The sequence below is a fragment of the Ctenocephalides felis genome, unplaced genomic scaffold, assembly GCF_003426905.1.
Source record: "Ctenocephalides felis isolate EL2017-DRISC unplaced genomic scaffold, ASM342690v1 CF-g0.4_SCAFFOLD_03570, whole genome shotgun sequence".
Taxonomy (NCBI): Eukaryota; Metazoa; Arthropoda; class Insecta; order Siphonaptera; family Pulicidae; genus Ctenocephalides; species Ctenocephalides felis.
In genome coordinates this window covers 8146463-8168796 of record NW_020539724.1, presented here as the reverse complement: position 1 = coordinate 8168796, position 22334 = coordinate 8146463, and positions in this window count along the sequence as shown.

Sequence of the window (22334 nt, the reverse complement as noted above, 5' to 3'; positions counted from 1 at the left end):
TTAAAATATTTCTTTATTCTCAAATCAGACTTGTATAGAATCTACCGTTAAGGTTGTTAACCGAACATACTGCTCGGAAAAAAATGAGCAACCTGTTTTGTTATCTTGGAGCTAAAACAAAGTTGTATAGAAATATAATTCTGGTAATAACTTGGACAGACAAAATTTTAAGAAATAATAGATAATAAGGGGCTTCGAATCTTACAGATTATAAAGCAAGTAATTAATTGCTAATTGCTCTTCTTTGTCTGTTAAATTTGGTCTACAATGATTATTTATTTATTTGTATATATCCAATTTATTTACACATGTATATTTCTACATGTGCTAATTTTCCTAGTAAGGTTTTTCGTCTAATTTATGAGTAACATTCTCCTAAATAATTTTGTCACGACTTCGATGCAGTATATCTTTAGTAACGATCTCCATAAATAAACGAACCAGACATTCGCTTTTCGCCAAGTTTATAGTATTATTGCCGTCTTTCAAGATCACGACATTTGTGAGTATGCTCTTATTCGCATAATTTTCTATTTCCATTTTGTATTCTCATAGAATAGCCGGCTTTTTGCCCGAAAGACATTGCCCAATCTTTAGCCGAGACCTGTAACACGCCCTAAGGTAATAGTCAACATAGAACTTTATTTCAGACATCGGATTTTGATTAAATTATATAGATACGTGGATTTCGAGATGGGATCCTTGAAAATTTATGAAAGACTTACCTGCCTGCTGATCTAGTTAAGAATGGACAAATTGTATTTAGTAATAGGAAAATGGTAGAGTTGTTTAAATAAATGGATTACTCGGGCGATTTGACAATCTTGTTCCTAGCACTAATCTTGGTAATAAACGTCTTAGGAGTTTCTTGAGTGAATTTAGATTAAAATTTTCATGTAAGAGTTTCTAGGATTTATTTGCAATTTTAACAACCAAAATTATTATTTGTTTTATGAGCTGTTGTGATTTTTTATATTCTAGCATTATTAGGCCACCAAATGATTGTCCTTTCTTTTTGTGATGAAATTATGATTAGAAATTTTTGAATTAAAATTTGTATTTGAAGTCATATTTAGAACTATATTTTCAAGTTATCATTGATATTATTACTGCTTGATATCAAGTTGCCAAGGATGGGAATTGAACCTGGAACCTTTTGGTTACAAAACTAAAGCTCTTACCATTGAGTCGTAACCAGCTCTCCCAGATATCCAAAAATTTTAAATATATTTTGGAAATTAAAAAAAATGTTATTAAATTTTTATATTACTATGTTTTTGTCCTTTTTGTATTTTTTCATAATTATTGTTTTTTAGTTAAGTTTCGTTGTTTTTGATCATTTACATTTTGGTCATGACAGAAATCTGATCAATGCAATTTTCGATTTAACCCTTTCCACTCGGATGCCAAAATTGATATAAATCTCGAAATTAGCGAGTGGAAATTTTTGGAAATTTTTAATGTTTCCAATTTTTCAACTATTTTTGCAATTTCTGGCAATTGACTATGGATTTATACTCGTATTGTAATGTTTGACTTCTGCAACTCGTGAAACTTCAACTCCCTGCCAAACTTCTCTTTCTGTTCTTTAAAATCCCATGCTCCTATGCCGGTTAATTATTATCATCAGTTTTGATTTAATTCAATAACCATTACTTTCGCATTCGTTTATCGGAAACATCTGAAAACAATTTTAACTAAGTTAGAATTTAAAGATTCTAATCGTATCACGCCGAACTTTATATTATCATCCACAATGGCTTTTCTTGCGCCAGTACACGATTCTAAAATCACGACGACTTGTCTGCATTCGTTGTGTATATAATAAATATTAGATTCATTTATTCGTATCTGTTGCTGCATACAAATGCAAAACGAAATAAATAAGGAAATGGTAAACGATTACTCAAAAGTAAGTTATTTTTTTATATTTTCAACAGCAATAAAAATATAACAAGTCCTTTGAGCTATTGGACTGACTTCTTGAACGACATGACTCTGTAGATGGCAACCCGAGTGGATGCCCTATCCCTATGTAATGCAATTGTTATAACTACAATTTCTGCAATGCTGATGCATCTTTTATATATTTTATATTGGATTTTATTTTATCTATCTTTGTTACCTTATTTTTATTACCGTATCCCAATTTATTAAATTTTTCATATTTATTTTTTTGGCATAATAGCAGTTGCTGAGGGTTGTTTTTACTTGGAAAGATTTTTTTATCTTACTAAAATAAATTTTAAGCACTTGACATGAATTAGGAAATTAATGTCCAACAACTTGCCAAATGCAGAGAAATCGTAATTTTATCTAAAATGTATGCAGAAATTGTTCAATGAATGTTGCAGGTTCAATTCTTGTTTCGGACAACCTGATATCAAGCAGTAGTAGTATGCAATTTTACTTGAAAATATAGATTCTAATAAGATTTTGAGTTGGAAAATCTTTTGGGAGCATTACTGCAACGACTTAAAAATGCAATTAAAATAAAAAAAAATTGTCTTTTTTGAAAGGACAACTATTTGGTTACCTTCTATACCTGTTCTTATAACAGAAATTTTTAATTACACAAATTTTCGACCATTTTAGTATGATTTCCTCATCTTCAGATTGCTGTACTATATATAAAAAAAGATTGTGTGAAGCTTACTCCTTGTTTTTTGAGAATAGGCGGTATTACTATTTTTTTTATACACTTATTATTCTATATTTATGATCCTGAAAGTTATTGTTGTGATCCATTTCAAAATAATAATTATTGCAATTTTTGTTCGGATTGTTAAAGATTTTTTTCATTATTCAGGAAGTCATTGTTCTGGTTGGACCAAAAACTATTGGTGCACCAAGTCCATATGATTTTATTGTCATAGGTTGCTGTTTCCTCTTCTACCATTGTTTCCTTCAATATCTTTTTTTGTGGGAACAATAACTAATTCATAGTCAATCAACCTGAAATATTTGATTCTGAATTGAATTATTATATCGCCTAACATCTTGACTCTATAGTTTCGTTGTTTTTTCGTCCTACCAGCTCCTAAACCAAAAACCATTGGTGTACCAAGTCCATATGATTTTATTGTCATAGGTTGCTGTTTCTTCTTATACCATTGTTTCCTAGAATATCATCTTTTTGTTGGAACAATAACAACTAGTTTATAGTCAATCAACTTGAAATATTTAATGCCAAATTGAATTATTGCATCGTCTAACATCTTGACTCTATAGTTTCGTAGTTTTTTGCCCCATCATCTCTCAAACCAAAAACCATTGGTGCACAAAGTTCATATTATTTTATTGTCATAGGATGCTGTTGCTTCTTCTACCATTATTTCCTAGAATATTCTCTTTTGTTGGAACAATAACAACTGGTTTATAGTCAATCAACTTTAAATATTTAATTCCAGATTGAATTATTACATCGTCTAACAACTTGACTCTATAGTTTTGTAGTTTTTTGCCCCACCAGCTCCTAAACCAAAAACCATTGGTGCACATCTACTCCATGTGGTGTCGTCACAGGGCGCTGTTTCTCCTTTCATCATTTTTTTCCTAGATTGTTTTTTTGTTGTTGAAACAATAACGACTAGCTTATAGTCAACTTACAGTCAATTTAAACAGAATTATTACATAGTCTAAAATCTTGTTCCTATTTTTCCTACTTTCCCCTTTTTCTGCCCTTCCAGCTCCTTCTAAAATCTTGTTCAGTGTCTGTATTCGTTGTCTCTGGCTCAGTATAGGTTCGTTTTTTTATTGTTGAAACAATAACAACTAGCTTATAGTCAATTTACAGTCAATTTAAACAAAATTATTACATCGTCTAAAATCTTGTTCCTATTTTCCTCTTTTTCTGCCCTACCAGCTCCTTCTAAAATCTTGTCCAGTATCTGTGTTCGTTGTCTCCGGCTCAGTATGGGTTCGTATAGGATTAGTCGTATTCGTATGTTGTATTGGTTGTTAGCGTCGACTCTGTTCGCCGGTTCGTTTGTTTGCAAAATGAAATAAAAGTGAAAGTCTGAATAATTAGATTCGAGATTCCGTAACCTCGATTTCACTTTCATGCTAGACTCGAACGTCGAACGGCTCCGCCGCGCAGACAACGCGGGAAGATACCAGCGGAACGAGCGGAACGAACGGACTGGTACAGTAACCTGGTTTCCATCCACACTATTGTATAATGCACATATAAACCTAGAAATTGACAACGTAATCGTTGTCGCTCGAGAAAACTTATTATTAGTCAGAACGACGAAAACCTAAATATATACCTATATTGTTGAAGTTTTTCTGAATTGATATTATTGTTTGATTAAAATTTTTGGAACTAAAAGGCTTATCAACTCCCCTTTGGGCAATTAACTTCTCGTAGGGGGGCGTCCATTAATCACGTGAGCGAGTTTTTAAGGATTTTTTGACCGCCCCTCCCCCTTGGTGATATTCAAAATTACCCCCCCTCCCCCACTAAACATCACGTGTATTTTTAGTTACGTGAAAAAACTAACAATTTTGAATTTTTTTTCAATGTTTGAACTTTTTTGAAAAAAATCTGATAAAAAATAAATACACGTAATATCTTACTAGACCCCTCCCTTCCCTACGTGATATTTCGTGATTTTTTTGTCAAACCCCCTCCTCCCCCTAAAAACCTCACGTGATTAATGGACGCCCCCTAGGGTAAAAAACTTTCCGTAGGGTAATTATTCCTGTTGATACACTTCAAAACAATAAACTAGTGGGGTGCATGGCATCGTGCCTTAAGGCAAATTGCTGGAACTTCCCGTACCGTAATTAAGAATCTTGGTACGGAAACCAAAAAATTTACACAAAATGTGTACACATTATTAAAATCCCCATTGGGCAGTTAACTTCTCGTAGGGTAAAAAACTTTCCGTAGGGTAATTATTCCTGTTGATACATTTCAAAACAATAACTAGTTTAGGCAAATTGCTAGAACTTCCCGTACCGTAATTAAAAATCTTGGTACGGAACCCAAAAAAAATTACACAAAATGTGTACACATTATTAAAATTTCTATAAAATATCTGATAATTTGATGTCCATTTTTGACCGCCAAATGACATTTTTTTAACTTATTTTTATTGAGAGTTCATAACCACTGGACTTGCCTACCCAAAAATTTAATCAGTTCTTCATCTTGTCAATACAAGTAAAATGTTTATTGAATTATTAAAATCGTACGCGCCGTTCTCTTAAAAACTGAGTTACCGTTTTTGGTACTTTTTGCCCCGTATCTTCTGAACGGCTAGACCTGCCTTCGCCAAAAACTAATCAGCACGTCTCTTTATCAATACGAAACGAATGTTTTTTGAATTATTCAAATCGGTTGATTGGTGTTCCCGAAATCGTCGGCGAAAATTTGTATCCGCACACACACACACATACACACATACACACATACACACAATCTAGTCTGGGATGCATAAAGGCATTTTCTTCCCTATACAAAAAAAAAACACATACACACACATACATCCATTTTTTCATTTTTTTGCATTCTAATTATTGTCCATTCAATTAAGATTAAATCTTATTTATAATAATGCTCATTTCTTTAAGAAGAAATGCAATATCAACCTGTACAATTGAATTCTACATCGGAAAAAGTAATACAGTCTTTATCTATTTCTGAAGTTGCATAATATTTACACAAAAATGAAGCCATAGAAAAAACGCACATTAATCTACATAACATAACAATAATTAGCATATCTAAAATTAGATAATGCGACCGTATCATTAGCCGAAAAAAAATGTTACAAAAAATCAATTCCCTACTTTTTAGCTGATGTGCTACTTTTTCTATTTTCTATTCCGCGTTCGATTGATTGTATTTACTTCCATACAGAGACGGAAGAAAGATTATATATATATATATATATATATATATATATATATTATACGAAAAACCGGTCCAAAAGTATATGATATAATGGAATAACTTGATTGAGAATTTGTGTGTAGGTCGATTATATTAAATTTATTGGAACCTAATATATTATTTTGCGTTTTATTTATTACCTACGTCGGCGTAAGAAAATTATTTATCTCATTTAATTATTAATTAATATACAAAAAAATCTTTCGTTGGTTAAATAATAATCATGTACCAATTTTTTATTGATGCCAAACGATTGTGAATGACTTAAAACGTCTAGAAAAGTAAGATCAGCAATCTAGATTTTTTTCAAACTATGAACTGATATAAAAGACATCTTAATATTTATATTTTCGTCTTGATTAAGAACGCGATATCTGCGATTTACATAGTAACATAAATCAATGCATTGAATTTTATCAATCCAAATAGAAAAACAACAATAATTTTATAGTACTTCAAAGATAAATCTTTGCAAAATACAACATAATGTAAATCTCACATAAATGAAATCATACTCGAGTTGTGGGCTCGAAAAAATTGATAATTGCGCGATGACATCTGAACCTGACCTATTTCGAAATCGATAAACTTTCGAGTCAATTGATATGTAATTATTATAAATACATTAATATAGTCGATATACGAGATACCGCATAATAACTTCTATCTATGGTCAAGGTAAAGTAATTCTAGAAACTGCAAAATTCTTAGATAATATTCTATAAGGCGTATTTTGTTTTACTATTATCTTCATTGAAATTATGGAAACAACCAAACGATTAAATGAACGAAATTTTATATAAATAAAAATTTTAATCAGGCTTTTTATTAGACGAAACATACGTTGAATAAACAGTAAATATGGTTTTGCTAATAATAATTGTATCTGGTGTTATTTCATGCGTATACTCTTGTTTACGTTGAATAATGTAAAAATAAAAATTATCGAAGTAAATGCAGTTTATTAATTGCATACAGAATTTTTGTTGATTAGATACATTTTTCATAAAATATTTTGTTTTAATCATCAGAGCATGATGTTTAAATCTTACTAATTAAAACGTAGTTTTTTGTAATGGTACGCCCTTAGTATAGTTTGTAATATTCTTGATTTTATTACACTTTTACTCTTTATTTTAACATAATACTTTCCTAAATTATTCAATCTGTTTTTATGCTAGGGATCGTTCAAGTATTACGTAAGCAGATTTATTACAATTATTTACCCCCCCCCAACCCCCTTGTCAGCAAAAGTAAGCAAAGCTCTTACCCCCTACCCCCATGCTTACGCAAAACATTTTGCAATTAACGTAAAAAATAAAAATACTACCTGTGACGTAACCATCATCCAGACTCCCCTGCCCCCATGTCAACCCAAAATAAGCAAATCAACAACCCCTCCGCCCCCTATAGCGCTTACGTAATACTTGAACGGCCCCCTAGGAAAATTGATATTTGTATCTAACAATTCTTCAGTTGTTCTATCTGTTTTCATGCTAAGAAAATAAGGATTTTTACATTTATTAGAAAACTCATAGTGATTATAAAGAATTCCAGTAAAACTGGAACATGTTCTATCTGTTTTCATGCTAAGAAAATAAGGATTTTCTAAATTTGTTAGAAAACTCATAGTTACAACTTATAAAGAATAATAGTACGTCTGGAAAATGTTTTTCTGATGTTTGAAAGAAAAGGAACAAAAAAGCTTTCTAAAGAGATAAAGTATTATAAATATATATATTAAATAATATATATAGAAATATATGAAATAATATTTCTTATAGGAACAACAAATGAGAATGAAAATTCTGGAAAAAAAAATAATAATTGACAAACGCATGAATAGAAATAGTGAAACACGTTGGTTCAATTTTTTCAAAGTGTATTTATTTAACTTGGCATTATTGAAGCATATTAAACAGCAATAAATGGATAAAAAAGGTAAAAATAGAGACAAGGAGAATCAAATAATATTTATCATTATTGATTCGAATAGATTCAAAGAATAGGAGTTTGGAAAAAATAGACAATTGATCTAGATAGATATGAAACCAAGAAAACACAAATCTAGCAAACACTTCTGTATGAAGAAGTTCTTCTTGCACTTGTATACTGCTGACTGATTGTAGGACCTCCATGTTCTGATTGACTATCGCAATAATATATAGAATATTACTGATTACGGCTTACTTATTAGAAAAGAAGCAAGATTTATTAAAAAATTAACAAGCATTTCAAGCCAGCAGTGAAAAACCTACTGCATTTAGCTATAAATACAAGAATCTACACCGTAGCTAGTTTATCGATTTCCATAACGAGATAGCTTCCATTAGAGGTTTTATAAAGATTTAATTGGAAAAACCTTTGACATGAGTTTTAAGAATAAATGTTGAAAAATGTAAAACCATTTCATCTTAATATTGAAATACCTACTACATCCAAGTACTACAATGGTCTCACCAATCCATCTGTTCCAGCTAGTTCTCGGTTTCCACAACTGGCAGACTCCCACCTCGAGGAATCGTTCTCGAGTCTATTAATTTCAACTCAATATTGAAAGATCTACTATATCTATTATAAGTACAATGGTCTTAAAAAACCATCTACATCACAGCTAGTTTGTCAGTTTCTATAAGGAGAGAGTTTTCATAAGAAAATCCTTAAAGATTTAATTGGAAAAACCTTTGACATGAATTTAAAGAATAAATGTTGAAAAATGTAAAACCATTTCATCTCAATATTGAAAAACCTACTACATCCAAGTACTACATTGGTCTCATCAATCCATCTATTCCAGCTAGTTCTTCGGCTTCCACAACCGGCAGACTCCCACCTCGAGGAATCGTTCTCGAGTCTATTAATTTTAACTCAATATTGAAAAATCTACTATATCTATTATAAGTACAATGGTCTTAAAAAACCATCTACATCACAGCTTGTTTGTCAGTTCCTATGACGAGAGAGTTTTCATAAGAGAATCTTTAAAGATTTAATTGGAAAAACCTTTGACATGAGTTTTAAGAATAAATGTTGAAAAAATTAAAACCATATCAACTCAATATTGAAAAACCTACTACACCCAAGTACTTACAATGGTCTCACCAATCCATCTATTCCAGCTAGTTCCTCGGCTTCCACAACCGGCAGACTCCCACCTCGAGGAATCGTTCTCGAGTTTATTAATTTAAACTCAATATTGAAAAACCTACTACATCCAAGTACTACATTGGTCTCATCAATCCATCTATTCCAGCTAGTTCCTCGGCTTCCACAACCGGCAGACTCCCACCTCGAGGAATCGTTCTCGAGTCTATTAATTTCAACTCAATATTGAAAAATCTACTACATCTATTATAAGTAAAATGGTCTTAAAAAACCATCTAAATCACAGCTAGTTCGTCAGTTTCTATAAGGAGAAAGTTTTCATAAGAAAATCCTTAAAGATTTATTGGAAAACCTTTGACATGAGTTTAAGAATAAATGTTGAAAATTAAAACCATATCACTCAATATTGAAAAAACCTACTACACAAACCAAGTACTACAATGGTCTCACAAATCCATCTATTCCAGCTAGTTCTTCGGCTTCCACAACCGGCAGACTCCCACCTCGAGGAATCGTTCTCGAGTTTATTAATTTTAAACTCAATATTGAAAAAATCTACTATATCTATTATAAGTACAATGGTCTTAAAAACCATCTACATCACAGCTAGTTCGTCAGTTTCTATAAGGAGAGAGTTTTCATAAGAAATCCTTAAAGATTTAATTGGAAAAACCTTGGCATGAGTTTTAAAGAATAAATGTTGAAAAATTAAAATATCAATCAACTCAATATTGAAAAACCTACTACACCCAAGTACTACAATGGTCTCACAAATCCATCTATTCCAGCTAGTTCTTCGGCTTCCACAACCGGCAGACTCCCACCTCGAGGAATCGTTCTCGAGTCTATTAATTTTAACTCAATATTGAAAAATCGACTATATCTATTATAAGTACAATGGTCTTAAAAAACCATCTACATCACAGCTAGTTCGTCAGTTTCTATAAGGAGAGAGTTTTCATAAGAAAATCCTTAAAGATTTAATTGAAAAAACCATTGACATGAGTTTTAAGAATAAATGTTGAAAAATTTATATCCATCTCATCTCAATATTGAAAAACCTACTACATCCAAGTACTACAATGGTCTCACCAATCCATCTATTCCAGCTAGTTCTTCGGCTTCCACAACCGGCAGACTCCCACCTCGAGGAATCGTTCTCGAGTCTTCACGCCGCTGCTTGCGATTTCTTCTCGCCGACTCTCGAGTTCCTTTGGAAGCGTCGTCGCTCGGTCGTTCGTCGTCCTAGCCCAGTGACCCACATGCTCCGCCGCTTAGGAAAAAGTCTTGTGTACCCACCGTGGCGTTACGATCGGTTATGCAATGCTGCAAGAGTAGACGATTCTAAACATTTTATGCCTTAGTAGAAATTATAGGCATATTTAATTTAATTTCATCCAATATTAAACCCTGCATAGGACATTCAGCAATATGGGAAAGCAATTCGTTGTCTCATATACAGCCATAGTAGTATGTAGTCAATTATTAATAAAATAGGCTAAATTGGGCTAAATATTCAAATATTTAGTCCGGATTCGACACCGATTCAGCCACGATTCATTTTTACTGGGGATCGATCTCAGTGTGGTATTTTTGATACTCAATCATTTGCTTATTTCTTATTGTTAATACGTTGATCTATTTTTGCAAAATGGATATCTGAATAAATATTTAATTTATTCAGAAATATCCTAAAATAAATAAGTTAATAATTTCATAGTTTTTTGTGAAATTGTATTATTTGTAATACCTTGCTGTATTTATGTTACGTAGTTATAAAATTTATGTAAACTCTCCTTCGATAATTCAGCTTGTTGGGATATAATTGAACCCTTGTAGTTGTGGACTGTATTAAACACTGATTTGTCTGTATATTATGTATTTGTTGCAGTTCTAACTACAATCACTGATTTGTTACTAAGTTATAATGAAAAAAAAAAACTTATTGGTTATTTATTATACATGTTGTTTCCCGGACTTTTCTTTTAGAAGTGAACAATTATTTCCATCCGCTACCCCTTCTACCAGGGGTAGCAACCATTCCGTGTAAAGCTTAATGCCCTGAAGGTTGTCATCTTCATGGCCAATATAATAAAACGAAAATACGTCCGAACACTTGTATTATTGAAACTAGTTAGTAATTTTGCTGAAGGAGAGTCAGAATTTTGTGTATAGGATGTGTATTTTACTAACGTTATTTTTAGTTATAAAGTATTAAATTTGAAATGTTACTTTAAAAATATTTAAATAAATTTATGAAACTTAAAATTTTGTTTATTTTGATGTTGCTGAAGCAGGATACTTCTTAGACGCATAAAGTATTACTATGTCTGAATTATATAGTAATATATTGTAAACTTTCCAATATTAAAAAAAAAAATTTTACGCGTATATGGGATCGTTCAAGTATTACTTAAGCAGATTTATTACAATTATTTACCCCCCCCATCCCCCTTGTCAGCAAAAGTAAGCAAAGCTCTTACCCCTTACCCCCATGCTTACGTAAACATTTTGCAATTAATGTAAAAAAATAAAAATACTACCTATGACGTAATCATCATTCAGACTACCCTGCCAATCCCCCCGCCCCCCTATAGTGCTTACGTAATACTTGAACGGTCCCTATGTAGTATTTCATGGTTTTGTGCTTACGAATATCAATTTCGATAGATTTTTATATGCCAATTTGTTTAGTAAATTGTTTTTTTTTACAACGATTACTTAAATTGCAAACGAGGCTAATCCTTTCTGCCATTAAGATGTCATCTATGCTTTTGGAATTGCAAAGCTAAACATTTCTAAGCACACAACTACAATTGCAAGTTCTATGAATTAAGAAATATTCACATTCATAAATCTAGTTTCTTTGAAGCTTCAAACATCATTTCCCTTTCAAATGCGGATGTGGGAGCGGTATAAACAGATATATGCTTACAATACGTTTATAACCCAAACAAACTTGAAATTAATTGGAAATAAAGATTTAATTAGAGAAAATGAAAACTCTAGCATGAGTTTAAAGAATAGAGTTTATCAACAGAACACAATACTCTTATAAAATTCGAGAAATTTATGAAACTAATATCATATTATTCATAGAATATTCATTGTTTCATTAACATATTATTATAATTATCACTGGTTAATATCTCTAAGAGTTCATAACTTATTTTTCAATGCCATGATTATTTATATAATAAAAATAAGTAAATATACTATGTATAATACTAATTTATAACACAATTAACATAATTGGTATTCTATATCAATAAGTTATTGATACTATTGGAAAACTTTATTTCAACAAGCCTTCGCAATTATAACAATCATTTCTCGTATTTCATTCGACTTTAATATGAAATGTTTATTAGATTAATTAATAACATCTTGCACGTAATTACATAAAGACAGAGCTGATAATTCTATTATTAGTTTACTAGTAATACGCAGGTATATAATAGTAAATGAGTACATAATAGTAAGCACGTATATAATAGTAAATGAGTACATAATCGTACGCACGTATATAATCGTAAATGAGTACATAATAGTACACACGTATATAATAGTAAATAGGTACATAATAGTACGCAAGTATAGAGAGATGAATGAGTAAATACCTACGTATACGTACATAGTGGTAAATGAGTACATAATAGTAGGTACGTATATAATAGTAAATAGGTACATAATCGTACGCACGTATATAATAGTGAAAAGGTACATGGTTACATAATAGTAACCACGTATATAATAGTAATTGAGTACATAATAGTACGTACATCATCAATAGTAAAATCTTATTATAACAGCATCTATTATACTAGACGTGCATTTAAATTATCTTATTAAATTATGATAATGACATGTTTTAATATAAATTATTCGTGTATTTTTAAAACAAAAATTTTATGATTTTTATATTTTTAGTGATTTTTCTCTAGCCTCCTATTTAGTTTTATCATAAAATAATCTGCATAATTAACAAATGAACTTGTTACACTTATGACATTATCGATTGCAGATTTATTGTTATTAATGAAACACGGTAATAATTAACGTAACAAAAGATCTCTTTAAACAAAAATAAAAAACAATAACCATGGTCAAACTAGATCAAGAGATTCAATATCACCATTGTATATTTTATCCTATTTTCATGGCTATGTCGGGCCTATGCAAATCAATATCATAACGAGACAATATAATCGAGATGATTCATTAAGAAAATCATGTTCATAGGTTTATAAATTTATGCAAGTACATTAATTATATATAGTGTTACGAATAACTACAAAAAATACCGGTAGCTAATTTATGTGTTATTTAATACATTTTGTTTGTGACTTCAGAAGTAGATCGATATTACACAATTACATAATTACATACCATTGAAATATATTAAATTATTATGAGATATTTTTAACCCAGATGTTTCTTTGCTGGCAATTCCGATTTGCTAAATTTGTTATCTCGACGTTTTAAGTCATTTTGAGCAAAATTGGAAGAAACATGTGAGCCAAAACTTTACTTTTTTGTCTACGTTTTCTCAAAAACGGATACACCGATTTAAAAAATTCAAAAGCCATTTGAGGAATCTCGAAAAAAACTCACGTTGGTTAGTTTTGCATGATAATTGTAAACCCAGGGATATTTTTTAAATGTTTAAACTATTTTACCACGCCAGCTGCTGACAAAATCTCATGTTTTGACCGCGCCACAATCGTTACGCAATTTACAACCGCGCGAGCTTTATTACCTTAAATTTGAAAGTCAGTTTTTTGTTGTTTTTATTCCCCTGATATTGTTTGAATTTCCCGAAAAACTGGTAATGCTCCTCACGTTTCTTGTAAATTATATTTTGCATTGCGCAACAGTTTTTGTTGCTGGTGATGAGAAAGTTCAACCTCATTTTATAATGGATTCGCATTTAATGCGAATAAATTTACACGGCTTGCTTCGTTAATAGAATTATTTATGACTTGATAATTGCTTATTAGATCATAAACTGTTGGATCATATGTAGATGTTAATTTGAAATCAAGTGTAATTACTTGGTGGTAAAAATGGCAAATATTTCTCACCGATTGGCACCGATTGGCACCGATTGGCACCGATTTTGATCTTTTTCGGATTGCATCTCTTAAGATTTTTTTAAAACTTTTGAATCCAAAATGATAATTTTTTTAATCAACTTTGCAGTACCTTTGAGTATCTTTTCTCAAGTCTATTAAAAATTATAATAAAATAATCATATGTGCATTTAATGTCTTAAGTAATTATCATTAACAACTTTGCACAAGATTGCATTACTTTTTCTAACAAACGCATTTGTTTGAGTAGCTTGCACGCTATATTATAATTTAAAACATAAACAAAACAAGAAACCATGGAAAATATTCGAATAATTAAAACATGGAAAAATATTGGCAATGGTAGTAATTAGTTTTATAGTAGATTGGCTGGCAGTAGGTAGTTAGGTACTTATGAAGATTGGTAGTAGGTACTCGGATTTTCAATTTGTTTTGGGAATGGATTTGTTTCAATAAAAATTCTTAATAAATATTTATATTCCTGGCAATAGTCATGTTGAAGTTTTATTAGATTGTTTTTAAATAAATTATTTCTATTATTTCTGTATGCCAATAGAATTGCCAAATGACAAGATGAAAAGCAAGATTTTATTTTTCATCTGATGTATAATATTTGAAATTCTGTCGAAATATTTTCTTCACGGTATGGAACTTAAGAAACCCTGGTTCTACGAATTATCACCACAGTGATTGCTGTAAATAATTTTCTAATTTCTTTGCTCGATCAAGCGAACTATTGCTGTGAGGTGATCTGTCGAAAACAGGGGCAGTCAACCTTGGGAAAAAGATAAAACTCCTTGAAATTCTCAAACTAATAACATAATCAATATGACTTTATTTTGAGCTATTTAGATTGACTTGACTTGAGATTTAACTATTTAGATCTACCTTTTAACTGATACCTGTTGAAGGGGTTTTAAATTTTTAAAATCTGTAGGTTTTTTTTGGTGAAAATGTTGACGAAAAATTTGCACCTATCTTCTAGTAATAGAGAACCGACTTGGCTCAACACGAGTACTTACGGAAAATTATTTTTTACTTTAAGTAAAAAATAAACAGAAAATGCATATTATAAATCAAGCAACAGTTATGTAATTGTACGTGTATATGATGTAGTTTACAATTGTTATACAATTTTTACATTTTTCCTCGACAAATTAATTGCCAAATCTTCCTCTTTCATCTCGATGTCGTCAGGTTCATTTCCTCTGTATAATTTCATCTTGCGTGCGGTGAGATGATGGTTAGTTATTGCTTAAATACATTAATAATAAAATACTTTAACCAAAGTTGCTTAAATCTTATGTAATGCTTTAATAATATCGCTAATGACATCTAGACTTAATTACGGGTTGTAGTTAGCGCCTTTTCATTGTTTGCAACGCGATTCTTTGCAATTAGAATATGCGGGCTGACATTTCCAAAAATGTATTCTGCACACTCATCACAGAAATAAATGATGGATCTTTGGTATCTAGAAAGTGGAAAAGATTTTAATCATACCTTATTTGGTCAAAACAACTGACGAACTTCACCAGGGTTTGTGGATACAGAGTATCGTTCTACGTGTAATTGATTTATGTCAATTTACTAAAATTTTGGTATAAATTTTACTGCAATTTCTTCTGCGCTTTAATAGCAGAGTTATTTGATTTTATCAGATTTGCTGACCAAATCATGATCATGATGATCATCACGAAGGAAGTGTATTCTGTAAAAAGCGGAATTTTTTTAAATCTAATTTTCGGTCAGAACGACTTTACTAGGACTTCAGAAAATAATAGTTGAAAATTGGAGTATTATGTAATTGATATACGTTACTTACCAAAATCAATAACTAAGAATATTACTAATTACTTTTTTACATATTATTTTAATTACTAAATTCAATTTTATCACAAAGTGTTTTGTTAGAACCTCTCATTTGATTTATTGGCATGTTAATGCATTTTTAAAATTCCACTACACGTCTAGATACTGCCCAGGACAGAAAAATTGAAAAAGGCTAATGGATTAGTTAATCTTCTAAGGGTGGTTTCTAAAAGCCCTTTGTTGTATAAAAAAATCTTACTGCATTAGGAACGATTAGTTTCTGGTCTATTTAATCGGTCACGTTGGAAAAGTTGAACCAATTGTAGTTCCACTATATTTTTTATTATCATCTCTAGGCGTCTGACCTTAATTTTTAAATTTTATGTTAATGATTTCCTATTATCATTTGAAGTAGAAGTAGAAAATTGTGATAATTGTTGCAAAAGTTTAGTAAATATTTTCAATATAAATATTATATTTAGGCAGCAATTCTACGGTAACATAGTCCATTAACATACGTTAGCGTTGTTGTTATCCTGCTTTTTTGATACTAAAAACTGTAAAAATGTCTATTTGTTGTGCGATCAGGCGTTTTACACATAAAACCATATGCTACAAATGCGCGCGCATCACAAAGATGCAGTTATGATAAAAATAAAAGTTGCAATTTCATTCAACAAAAATCCAACTTCTAATATCTATTAGATAAATTCCAAAATTTCTTTAAAATTTTAATCATTTCTTGATAATTATGTCTTAATTTATAAATTACTTGTTTCTAAGCAATAAATACTTATTTCTTATATATGTATTGTTAACAGATCTTTGATGACGTTAATATTGAATCCTGAAAAATACAAATAATGAATATTTGCAATTCTGCAAAAGTACACGTGATATGCTTGGAGCAATTTGAAAGTTCAATGACATATTGTTCCTGTAATTACACTAATTAAACAGTATTGGAATTATTAATTGTCTTTACAAGTTTTTAGCTAACATTTGAAACAAGATATAAAAACTAATAAAAAAAATCCAAAACCACGTTCAGTTTCACACTATATAATTATATCATAGTATTTGAGTCGATTTTATTTTATTGAATGCTTTTGTATTAATTTTTTAATAAGATCTAGGTAGTATAAGATCACACAAGATGTTCTCATTTTATACATCTGCTTCTTATAATCTGATTAACTCGGTTTGTCAGCAAATTCACAGAGTTATCAAGTTACTATTTCTGCTCTATCTTTTGAGAATTTCACACAGTTCATATAAGGATGCTGGGATCATTAGAAAATGGATTCATATAACTTAAAAAAAAATTTAAGGTAGCTGAGGTATGTTTGGAGCACTACTATAATGCTTTGCAAATTTGCGTTAATAAAATTAAACCTTTAAAACATTTGTGAGCACGCTGTACGTGTAACTGAATATTTTTTTTATAAAAAAAATGTTTAAGGATTTCTTGTTTTACAACGGTTTCACAAAGTTTGAACAAACGACATATTGTAGCGTAAACGAACTCTGACCTTCTCAAAGTTGAATCCACGGCTTAGATCTCAATCGGCGGCGACGACGTTACCGGAATGCTAAGACGGCGCGAGTCACGATTTTGGGTGAAAAATACCATTAAATAAATAATTAATGTAATAAAAATAACTAGTTACATGCAGACATCGTACTTGGTAACTTGCTGCAACTTCTTAATTGTAGAGAAATGTTAAATGAATAATTTCAAGCGGCAACAAGAACTTGAGGTGTTGTGATGGTATTTCTAAATATAGCCATCATTTTTTTTAGTTCAATGAAGTGACTATAAAACATTATCTTAATAAAAAAAATTGAAAAAAATGGTCAAATAATAATGATCAATAAAATAAATTATCATACTAAGCAATTGTAATTTTAATCTAATAAGCGTCATCAAATTATTACAATTAACAAGAAAAATTACACTTCAGCTATTTTTTAAATAAAAATATACCTACTATTTCATTTTCACATTTATCGAGCTAAAAATGTAATTTATACACGAGCGTCAAATATCAGTCTTTAAAAATCAACACCTGGTTATAATTAATATTTTATAATAAAAACTTTATTCGGCTAATAAACTGTAAATACCAAGTTTAAATGAAAATATAATTTGAGAATAAAAATAGGGGATTTTTGATATATATCACTACAGATCAGAAGGAATATATATAACCTTTTTATATAATTTTTTTTTGAATAATATATATCCTTTTATATTATTTTTTTTGTCTGTCCATATCTTCCCTGCACTTCGAGTACTAAAGAGTACATTCACCGTAGGCTTTGTGTTTAACAATTTAATTTAATGTTATTTTTTTGTTAATGAATTTCTTGATTCACAAGATTATTTAGAATTTCATGTGCGGTAAACTCGAAAAGACAAGATTATGAGCTTATGTCCGTTATTTTTACGAATGCGGTATGAATACATATTATATTCAAAATAAACTTACATTTAAAAAGTTTCTTTAAAGAATACGCGTGGCAGATTAATGATTTAAGATATGTGCGAAATAATTTGAAACATATCGCGAAAAATTATGGAACTAGTAGATATGTTAAATTACTAACAAAAATGGATTTTGTAAAAATCTTACCAGAAAACTTGCGATAATTTGGCATAATATAACTTAGTCTAGTGAAGACAAAAGTTGTAGAGAAAAAGCTTGATCCTTTTATTAATTTAAGTTTTATACTCGATTATACAATCTCTTAGAAGGTTTCAAGAAATTCTTCTATTCAATGTATTGTATTATTTTTTTAATGACATAATTTCTATTACTCTATCTCAATTTTATTTCCAAAAACCAGTTTTTCGGTGGTTCACTGATTTTTTGGGAACGTGCTCAAATGTCATGAGATGTGCTCCCGTAATTAGATTTTTAACCGTGAAATGAGATAAGAAATAACACCTAAATACAAAACTGGTCCTTATATGTGAGAATAATAAAAATTAAAAAGAAAGAGCACGATTCCAATTACAAACTCTTCAATTAACCTTCACTCGGCGAGTGGCTAGATAATATTAAAAATTAAATATTTACATTAGGGTGGTCCTCAATATGGACATTTTCGAATTTCCTTGCTCCCAAGGGCTCAAATGGTTCCAATTGATAAAAAACAATTCTCGGAAAGTTTTAGCCCTTAATATTGTCTTTTAGATAGAGCGCAATTCAATCAAAGTTTTGTATGGAAATAGCATGAAAATTTTTTCAAAATTTTTGCGGAGCGTCGAATTTTGAATAAAAAATGACACGAATTTTCACTTTTAATTCATTTGTCGCTAAGTTATACCTAACAATTTTTTTTTAATTTTCAAAATTTTCCATGTTATTTCCATACGAAGTTTGATTGAATTGCGCTCTATCTAAAAGTTAATATTAAGAGCTAAAACTTTCAGAGAATTGTTTTTTATCAATTTGGAGCCCTTGGGAGCAAGAAAATTCAAAAAGGTCCATATGGAGGACCACCCTAATATACATATACCTACAGTAGAGCCTCTTCAATAAAATCACTGTCAATTTCCCATATAATACGTATTTTAATTCAATTTAATCAAATTTCTCAAATTGTGTTTCTATGAGTATTCATTTGTGTGGTCTTTTTTCTGAAAACTGGTAGCCAGAAATATTAATCAACACTCATCAACAGAGTATAATTTCTTCAAATCTTCTTATATCTGGTTTTTGTCTTTGAGATATTCATCTGTCGGTTTTATTCACACGAAGCCGATTACTTGGAATGGTTTAAGAATTAATTAATATAATTAGTATTTTATACAATTACCAAAGGAATTTTTTTGGTGTGATATAATCGGAGTAGGGTATATGATGCTCGGAGTTAGATGGAAAACAAATGCATTTTTTTTACTGAAGTCCACATTTTGATTACAATTTATATATAAATATAAATATATATAAATAATATATATATATATATATATATTTAAAATTATATTTTAATCTAGTATTGTCATTATCATTTACCAGGTTGTTCTTTGAACAATCGCAAGCCGCTAACTAGAATTTCATGTCAGCTGTTTTCTGTCATATGGCGGGTGTAGATCAGGGCAGTCCAAAGATTCTTTTTTGATCATCCAGATATCAACTAAATCGTCCAAAAAATTAAGAACAATTCATTTAAAACTGATAACTATTCTTGACTTAGCATATGTTAAAAATGCAGCTTACATTAGCTAAGTCCAGAAGACATGTTGTTAGTCGCAAATATTCTAATGTTCTTCCACTCTTCACTCTAGTGCCTTGGTGAATTAGTTTTTTTTTTTTTTGGGTGTCCAACTGTTCATGGTGAATTAGTGTTAACTCATATTTGGCCGCCTCTAATATTTGCTAGAGTATGTTAAGTTGTTCTGATTTTTTTTACATAATATTTGTTCTAATAAAAATGATACTATTTCACATTCAGATTCAAACTACTTATTTTTGTGATGGTAGTTTCAAACATAATTCAATAATATAAATTAAAATATCAATAATATCCGCAGTCTTCCCAATCCTGGATGAATATTCTATTCGAGAAAATCGTTATGACAACTGAGACAACTTTATAAGCGATCATATTTTTCAGAAATGTAGCTAAGTGTTATATCAAATTACAAAAGTTCAATGTACTTGGATTTACTATCGTCATAATGATCTGCAAAAAAAAATTAGGTTTCAAATTTCCTCCAAAAAATTGCATATATCAATCAAGCATGTTCCAAATATTGTGCTAGGTCGGTTTATTGGAAAAAGATTTTTTTTTATTATTACTAAGCACATTCTTAAACGATATTACGAAATATCTTATAAAATGTAAACAAAGAATAAAAATCAGCTTTAAAAAAATGAATGTAATAGGCCTATTGATGTTATATTAACATTCTAGTAAAATTGTGGTCATTAGTGAAAAATGTATGGATCAATAAATTCATTCAACTTAAATTAGTCAAATTATTCTTTAGCATTTTTTTTTCGAATTTATTTGCTAAGATGCTGGCATCATCATTAATTACTGTGGCTGTTAAAAATAGAATTAATAATGGAATCATAAATAAAACTTAAGTTTTTTTAAAATTACAATTGAATGCACTTCTTTGAGTGCAAAACATTAAAGTATTAATGTTTTTCAATACTAATTTAAATATCATTAATACATAAATTAACGATTATGCCATCTATTTAACTCTATAAAAGTTGCTGATAAATCAACGCATAATTTACTTTTTTCCTACCGGCATTATTTAACACAAAGTATAATGCGTGTTTTTAAGAAGAAATCTTTGAATAATAATTAATATTGTATTAATTATCGATATGGATTATCGTGACAATTCTATTTAATAATCGCTTAATAACGCACCTGTGTCTGAGAAATTTACATTTTTACCGGTTCCTGTTTTGTGACAGGTAATATATGTGTAATTAGCATGCAAATAATCAAGTTTTGAACGGGGTGGTACATAACGGAAAAAATGGTTGAACATCGAGATTTTTAAAATATATTTAAGAAAATTGTTGAATATTTTGATTCCTTTTCTTAGTATTTTCATATTTTTGCCATCAGATACGGAATATTTACTCAAGTCAATGGAGCGTTTTGGGTCTGATTTTTTTTTACTGTGCTCCAATTCGTTGAAATTTTGAAATTAGGTCTATCTTACTCTCAAATTCAAAAGTGAAAATAATTTTGACTCCTTTGCCATTTCCCGGGGGGATGACATTCCTCTCAGTGGTGTAATTTCATTTTTTTTCAAAATAACGTCGGATATCGATAAAAGAACTAATTATAAGAAAAAATGTTTTATAAGATTTTTTAAAAAAGCAAATACTCATCATTTTATTTAAATCAGTTGTACATTTAAGATCCATATGGGTGGATGTACATACATTTTGGTATAGACTGTAGTAAACATAATAATTTTTAACTAATTGGTAAATATCAGTATAGGTTAATAAAAAAAATTGGAACTTTTGGATTGTAGACATGGGTACAGGACAAAGTCTTTCGGGTCATCTAGTTAGATATATAGATATAACAAATTTGAATATACAAACTGAATTTAACTATCCTCTCGAACTAATTGTAAATCATGTACCAGTTTCAAAAAAATGGCCATACAATTCGATAAAAAACTAAAATCAATGGAAGCCTTTCCTTGGATCCACGAAAAATCTGCCCATGTTTCGTAGGATATTTCTGATTTAACAATTTATAGTAGAAAAAACTTTCATTCTAAAATTGATTTTGTACTAGTTGCAATATAGTATATTTAATTTATATTTATTACATTGTTATTATTATTTGTGCTGATAGAGATCACCATCCATTGATCCAACATTATCAAAGAAAAACTAATCATGCAAATACAGAATGTATAGAAA